The sequence below is a fragment of the Odocoileus virginianus genome, unplaced genomic scaffold (assembly GCF_023699985.2).
Source record: "Odocoileus virginianus isolate 20LAN1187 ecotype Illinois unplaced genomic scaffold, Ovbor_1.2 Unplaced_Contig_36, whole genome shotgun sequence".
In the NCBI taxonomy this organism is placed as follows: Eukaryota; Metazoa; Chordata; class Mammalia; order Artiodactyla; family Cervidae; genus Odocoileus; species Odocoileus virginianus.
This window is the reverse complement of record NW_027224353.1, coordinates 154,538-161,256: the sequence shown is the minus strand read 5'-3', so window position 1 is coordinate 161,256 and position 6,719 is coordinate 154,538.

Genomic DNA, 6,719 nt, shown 5'->3' with positions numbered 1-6,719 from the left:
AAACTTTACTTTAAAAGAAAAATCATGGTCATATGGAGGTCACTATTGATATTACTAGAAGGGATCCACATACCTGGTCAACTAATAATGCCCCTCTGACCTTGGCCATAAATTTGAGTTTTCTTCTATTCAGTTCCAGTTGCTCCGTCGTGTCCGACTCTGCAACCCCATGAACTGCAGCACGTCAGGCCTCCCTGTCCATCACCAACTTCCAGAGTCCACCCAAAACCATGTCCATTGAGTTGGTGATGCCATCCAATCATCTTATCCTCTGTCGCCCCCTTTTCCTGCCTTCAATCTTTCCCAGCATCAGGTCTTTTCAAATGAGTCAGCTCTTCACATCAGGTGGCCAAAGTATTGGAGTTTCAACATCTGTTCTTCCAATGAACATCCAGGACTGATCTCCTTTAGGATGGACTGGTTGGATCCCCTTGCTGCCCAAGGGACTCTCAAGAGTCTTCTCCAACACCACGGTTCAAAAACATCAATTTTTCTGTGCTCAGCTATCTTTATAGTCCAACTCTCACATCCATACAGGACCACTGGAAAAACCATAGCCTTGACTAGGCAGACCTTTGTTGACAAAGTAATGTCTGTACCTTTTAATATGCTGTCTAGGTTGGTCACAACTTTCCTTCCAGGGAGTAAGCATCTTTTAATTTCATGGCTGCAATCACCATCTGCAGTGATTTTGGAGCCCAGAAAAATAAAGTCAGCCACTGTTTCCCCATCTATTTGCCATGAAGTGATGGGACTGGATATCATGATCTTAGTTTTCTGAATGTTAAGCTTTAAGCCAACTTTTCATCAAGAGGCTCTTTAGTTCTTCTTAACTTTCTGCCATAAGGGTGGTGTCATCTGCATATCTAAGGTTATTGATATTTCTCCTGACAATTTTTTTCCAGCCTATGCTTCCTCCAGCCCAGCGTTCCTCATGATGTACTCTGCATTTCAGTTAAATATGCAGGGTGACAATATACAGCCTTGACATACTCCTTTTCCTATTTGGAACCAGTCTATTGTTCCATGTCCAGTTCTAACTGTTGCTTCCTGACCTGAATATAGGTTTCTCAAGTGGCAGGTCAGGTGGCCTGATATTCCCTTCTCTTTCAGAATTTTAAACAGTTTATTGTGGTCCACACAGTCAAAGGCTTTGGCATAGTCAATAAAGTAGAAATAGATTTTTTTTTTTTTTCTGGAACCATCTTGCTTTTTTGATAATCCAGCAGATGTTGGCAATTTGATCTCTGGTTCCTCTGCCTTTTCTAAAACCAGCTTGAACATCTGGAAGTTCACAGTTCACATATTTCTGAAGCCTGGCTTGGAGAATTTTGAGCATCGCTTTACTAGCGTGTGAGATGAGTGCAATTGTGTGGTAGTTTGAACATTCTTTGGCATTGCCTTAATCAGAGCAATAACCAAAGTTCATCAAAGGCAAAAATCTCACACAATTATGGGATGGATTTATATAGATAACATCATGCTACAATAGTTTTAAAATCTCTATGTGAAAAAAATTAAATCATACTAAGGATAATCAGTCTAGTAACACTAGAAAACTGGGCTATGTGCCTTATAGACAGTGCCAATATATAATTTCCCTGGAAGATAAAGATTTGTACAGAATAGACTAAGTCAGATGACCTGGGATATACTGGGCTACATCTAATGGAAGCTCTTAGCTTAAGTCATACTTATGACTTTACTAAAACTTCTGGCTATCTTATTTGTATTTCATGTGTTTTACAAAATTGCTACTTTTTACACTGCAAAATGTGTGACTGAGCCTCTGAAAAATAATATATAGTTCCATATGAGATCGATGATTGTAACAGAATAAGTCTAGATTTGGCAAGAAGCAATAAGAGGGAATGCTTTCCTGGATCAAGAGGCTAGTAAGACAGGTGGTTCAGTGGATTTTGGATACTGTTTTATAGCCTAGTCCAGTGACAGCACATTGAGTGTCCTCTCAACAAAATCTTTGCCAGATCTGAGAATGAATATTCTCAGCACTGTGGGATGAAATGGTCACAAAGTACCCCACCCCCCACCAAATTATGGTGAAGTCTATGACCAAGAAGGGTTCCTGCCACCTGGAAACTGACACTTGCCATCTACCTGTGCAATGAGTAAATCATGCCCAGTGCAGCTGCTGACCTTCAACGCCCCCTGAAAGGCATTCAGAGTGGAAATCAGGAATGAGGCACTCTGTGCTCTGGGGAAAACTGGCAGAACAGGCCTTCAGATAGATCTTTTCAGGAGAAAATTTTATAAGTCCCAATTCTTGCACTTTCTCATACCTAGAGAAACACTGACATCATTGCTGGTGACATCTCCTTTGGCTATTAAGGAAAATATTGCAATTAAAAGCCAAAATATAGTATTTATGGTTCAGAAATCCAAGGAAATAATTAGGTGACACCACAGATGTAATTTTACGTTAATCCTTGCAATGCTAAAAACCTGAGTTTTCTGAGTCATGTCAGACTGGGATGCCACCAGACATTCTCAAAGCAATATCTGCTGGCAGCTGGTAACTGAAACCTTACTTTTTATTAAACTAGGCAACTTGCTGCCTGGCTACAAGTCTTCCCCTAAGTGCAGGTCCAACCTGGGTTTCAGGCCTGTTTTTCTGAAAAGAAATGAGATTTGTTTTGTCTATCAAAATTCCAGTTGTCACTCCTCCAACTACTTTTAATCAGGTCTGTTACATCAAAATGGCAGACCAAGGGATTGAGATTTTAACTATGTAAGACTCAGATCTAGGAGTTGGAACTCAGAAATACTTTCAAGTCAGTGTCTATTCTCTAAACTCAGACAGTCATATGTCCCGTTTTGACAGAAAGTTATCAGAGTCATATAGTTGACCATTCTTGTTTGTAGGATACAGACTTTTTTTCAGCCTTCTTAATCTTCCCTGAGTTTCAAAAGGAAGATCCAAACAGTTGCTGATTAGAGAAGGGAGGGGATACAAAACCAGAAGAGAAACTAAATGGTGCTGCAGCCTTGAGGCAAGATCCTGGTTCCTACAAGGAATATGCATAAAAATATCTTTGAGTTCTTCTACAGGACTGTGGTCCCCACCCACATGGAAGATGATAACTTTAGGCTGAGCATAAGATTCCTGGAACAACGCCCTGTTGCCTCACCCCAAATTTTGCCTTCCTTTTCTGGGGACCAGTGATGACCATCCTCTTAGATCTCCTGTTTGGCCCCTGTCTGTTTCATCTCTGGAAGGCTCCAACAGTTTCAGGCTAAATTGCTGTTACTACAAGGATGGAAGCTGGTTTCAGATACAGAATACCTCAACTTATATCAGTAGAGAGACTTCTACTCTGCTAGGCAAGACTATGCCCATGAAGAGCAGGAAGAAGTTACAGAAGAAAGAGACCTCCACCCCAATTCCCAAGAAGCATCTTGAGTATGAAGTCTCTTACAGGGAAGTTGTTAGGGAAAGCACACTGACTGAAACCACCTACCCTGGCCAGGCACCATAGTAACCATTTGCACAAATTGTTTTACAACAGGAGGTCCTGGTAAGAAGCATGGAACTAATAAATCATTACCAACTGGAAGAGTTTGGGAAAGGTCAAAAGGAGACACCATGTGTCTGACCAAGTCCCAAACTCCTTCTCACTGGTATCCATATTAGCTGAGCATTGAGTACACAACCAAGAAGACTCTTGAGTCAAAATGATTGGTCAGAGACAACCCAGAAACTAATCTCATCACCATAAAACCTGAGACTGTGAGCCACGTGGCAGAGCAATTCTCCTGGGTTCCCTTACCCTACTGCTCTCCACCTGGGTCCTCTTTCCCAATAAAGTCTCTTGCTTTGTCAGCACGTGTGTCTCCTCAGACAATTCATTTCTGAGTGTTAGACAAGAACCCCATTTGGGCCCTGGAAAATGTCCCCCTTCTGGCAATAGAAGGACAGATGCTGAAGCTAAAGCTCCAAAACTTTGGCCACCTGATGCAGAGAGTCAACTCATTAGAAAAGACCCTGATTCTGGGGAAGATCGAAGGCAGGAGGAGAAGGGGATGACAAAGGACAAGATGATTGGATGGATTCACTGACTCAAAGGACATGAGTTTGAGCAAGCTCTGGGAGATGGTGAAGGACAAGAAAGCCCGGTGTGCTGCAGCCTGTAGTTCATGGGTTCGCAAAGAGTTGGACACAACTGAAGGACTGAACACAAAGAACAAAACACACAAAAACAGACAGACAGACACACACACCCTCATATAAATAATGGAGAATTTATTAGTTTCATTTGAAGAGTATTAGATGTATGTTTAATGCAAAATGTATGCTAGAGATTTGTGTTTGATGTCAGTGAATATTGTGGAGTAGGTAGTTCCAAGAGGTTGCCCCTCCAAAAATGCAGTAAAAGTGAATGAAAAGTGTCAAATTTACTTTTTTTTTTAGCCTCTTAATAGAAAAAAGAAAAAAATGTCAAATGCTTATTTTTGCTCTTTAGTCATTAAGTTGTGCCCGACTCTTTTGCAACCACATGAACTATAGCCCACCAGGCTCCTCTGTCCATGGGATTTCCCAGGTAAGACTACTGGAATGGGTTGCCAATTCCTTAGCCAGGGAATCTTTCCAACCCAGGGATCGAAACTGCCTCTCCTGCAAATGTAGGCTAATTCTTTATTGCGGAGCCACCAGGGGAGCCACAAAGACTTATAGCAGCCAGATAAAAGCCTAATCAGGAAGACAACTTAAAAATAGTTGGGGAGCTTTGAAGTAGTTTTACTTACCTTTGTCCTACCTCCGTCCTGGCTCCAAGATGGTCTTGAAATGAAAACCAATATTGCCAGTATGGCATTCTGGTCTCTGGTTCCAGAGGAAACAACGCTGATCTTGTTCTCAAATAGTTATTTGTATCTGTTTTAGTCTAACGACTACCTATAGGACTGACAAAAGCACTTGCCTCTGCTTCACCTGATCCAGAACTTTCTCAGGGCAGAAAAGTGGCTACACAGAGGGCATTTCTCAGAAAAACATGGAAGGTAGATGAAGAACCCACTGCTGCATGTAGCAAATGATTACAATTTAAGAAACAATAACAGACTGCCAAAAGTCTGAGAGGAAAATTTGTGAAGGAAAAGTCTTCATTATGGCATTGAATTATGGCATTGAAAATCTCACATGAGTATTGGGACATACAGAAAGTTATGCCCATGCCCAGAGAAAGATTTATGTTAAAAACAAACAAACCAAAGAACATGGGAAGACCCTAGACTTTTACCTCAGTCTGATCTTTAGGCTCTGCACAAACAGGAAGTGAAGAGTAAGCAAGGTCTGTAACTGGCCAGCTAAGTGATAAAGGAGTATTGCAACACAGAGCCAATGTGCAGAGACTAAGATAATTTGGGGTTCTGCTTCTGTCTCTAAGCATCCAAAGACATCTGCCAACATTACCTAACCAGGAGATAAGAAGAGAGACTGCAGATCACGCATACCAATGAATACATTTACAAGCATAGATTAGAAAACTCACTAAAAAACCAATTACAAAGCAGAGAAAGCAACAACAAAAACATTCAAGGTGTCAGAAGAATTTAATTACCAGAATTAACAAGTCATAAAATTTTAAAATGTTCAGGTTTCAACAAAAAATAATGAAGCATGTAAAAAAAGAAAAAAATTAAGCCCCACTTATGGGAAAATTAACCAACATTGTCTCTGTGGAAGTATAGACATTTGACTTACTATAAAAAGACTCTATTGTCTTATAGTCAAAGGTAAAGGGAACTATGGGCAAAACTAAAGGACATAATAAAATAACGCCTCAAGAAGCATAGACATAAATAAAGACACAGAAACTATAAAAAAGGAACCAATCAAAAATTCTGGAGTTGAAAAACATAAAAGGTCCAAAATGGTTGTATAGGTTTGTCTCTCTAAAAACACAGTAAAAGTAAACAAAAATGATCAGAATTGGCTTTGCTTAACTCTTGAAAAAAGTCAAACACTTATAGCAATCAAATAAATAAAAAATCAAGAAAGCAACTTAAAAATAGTTGGGTAACTTTGAAGTATTTTTTAGTAAAATTAAAAAAAAATCATTAGAGAATTTCAGTAAGAGATTTAAGGAAGACCAAAGTATATATATAAGCAAGATCATTTGCAGCTATCCAGTCTTAGGAGCAGAAAGAAAAATTAATAGAGACAAAAAAGAAAAAAAAAAAAAACCAGCATAAAAGGCCTAAGACATCATCTAGCTTCCTGACATATGCAGAGTAGGAGTCCCAGTGGGAGAGGAGAAAGTGATAGAGTATATGATGATACAATGACTGAAAACTTCACAAATTTGATGGAGGAAATGATTTTACACAAACAGGATATGTAATGAACTCCAAGAAGAATGAAAACAACATTGAGACACACTATGATCAAACTGTCAAAAGACAAGGAGAACACCCTGAAATCACAGGGAGAAAAGCTACTTACCACAAACAAGTTGTTGACAACATTAAGTGTAAATTTCTTAGCAAAAATGATGGAGACCAGCAAGCTGTGGTGTGGCACTCCTAAACTGCTGGATAGCAACAAAATAACCCACTGAATTCCATATCTGATGAGCAAAATTTCAAAATCAACAAGAAATTAAAGCAGTTTATAGCATATGGAGCTATACTCAATATTTTGCAATAACCTATAAGGAAGTATAATCTGAAAAATGAATATACATATATATAGATACACATAT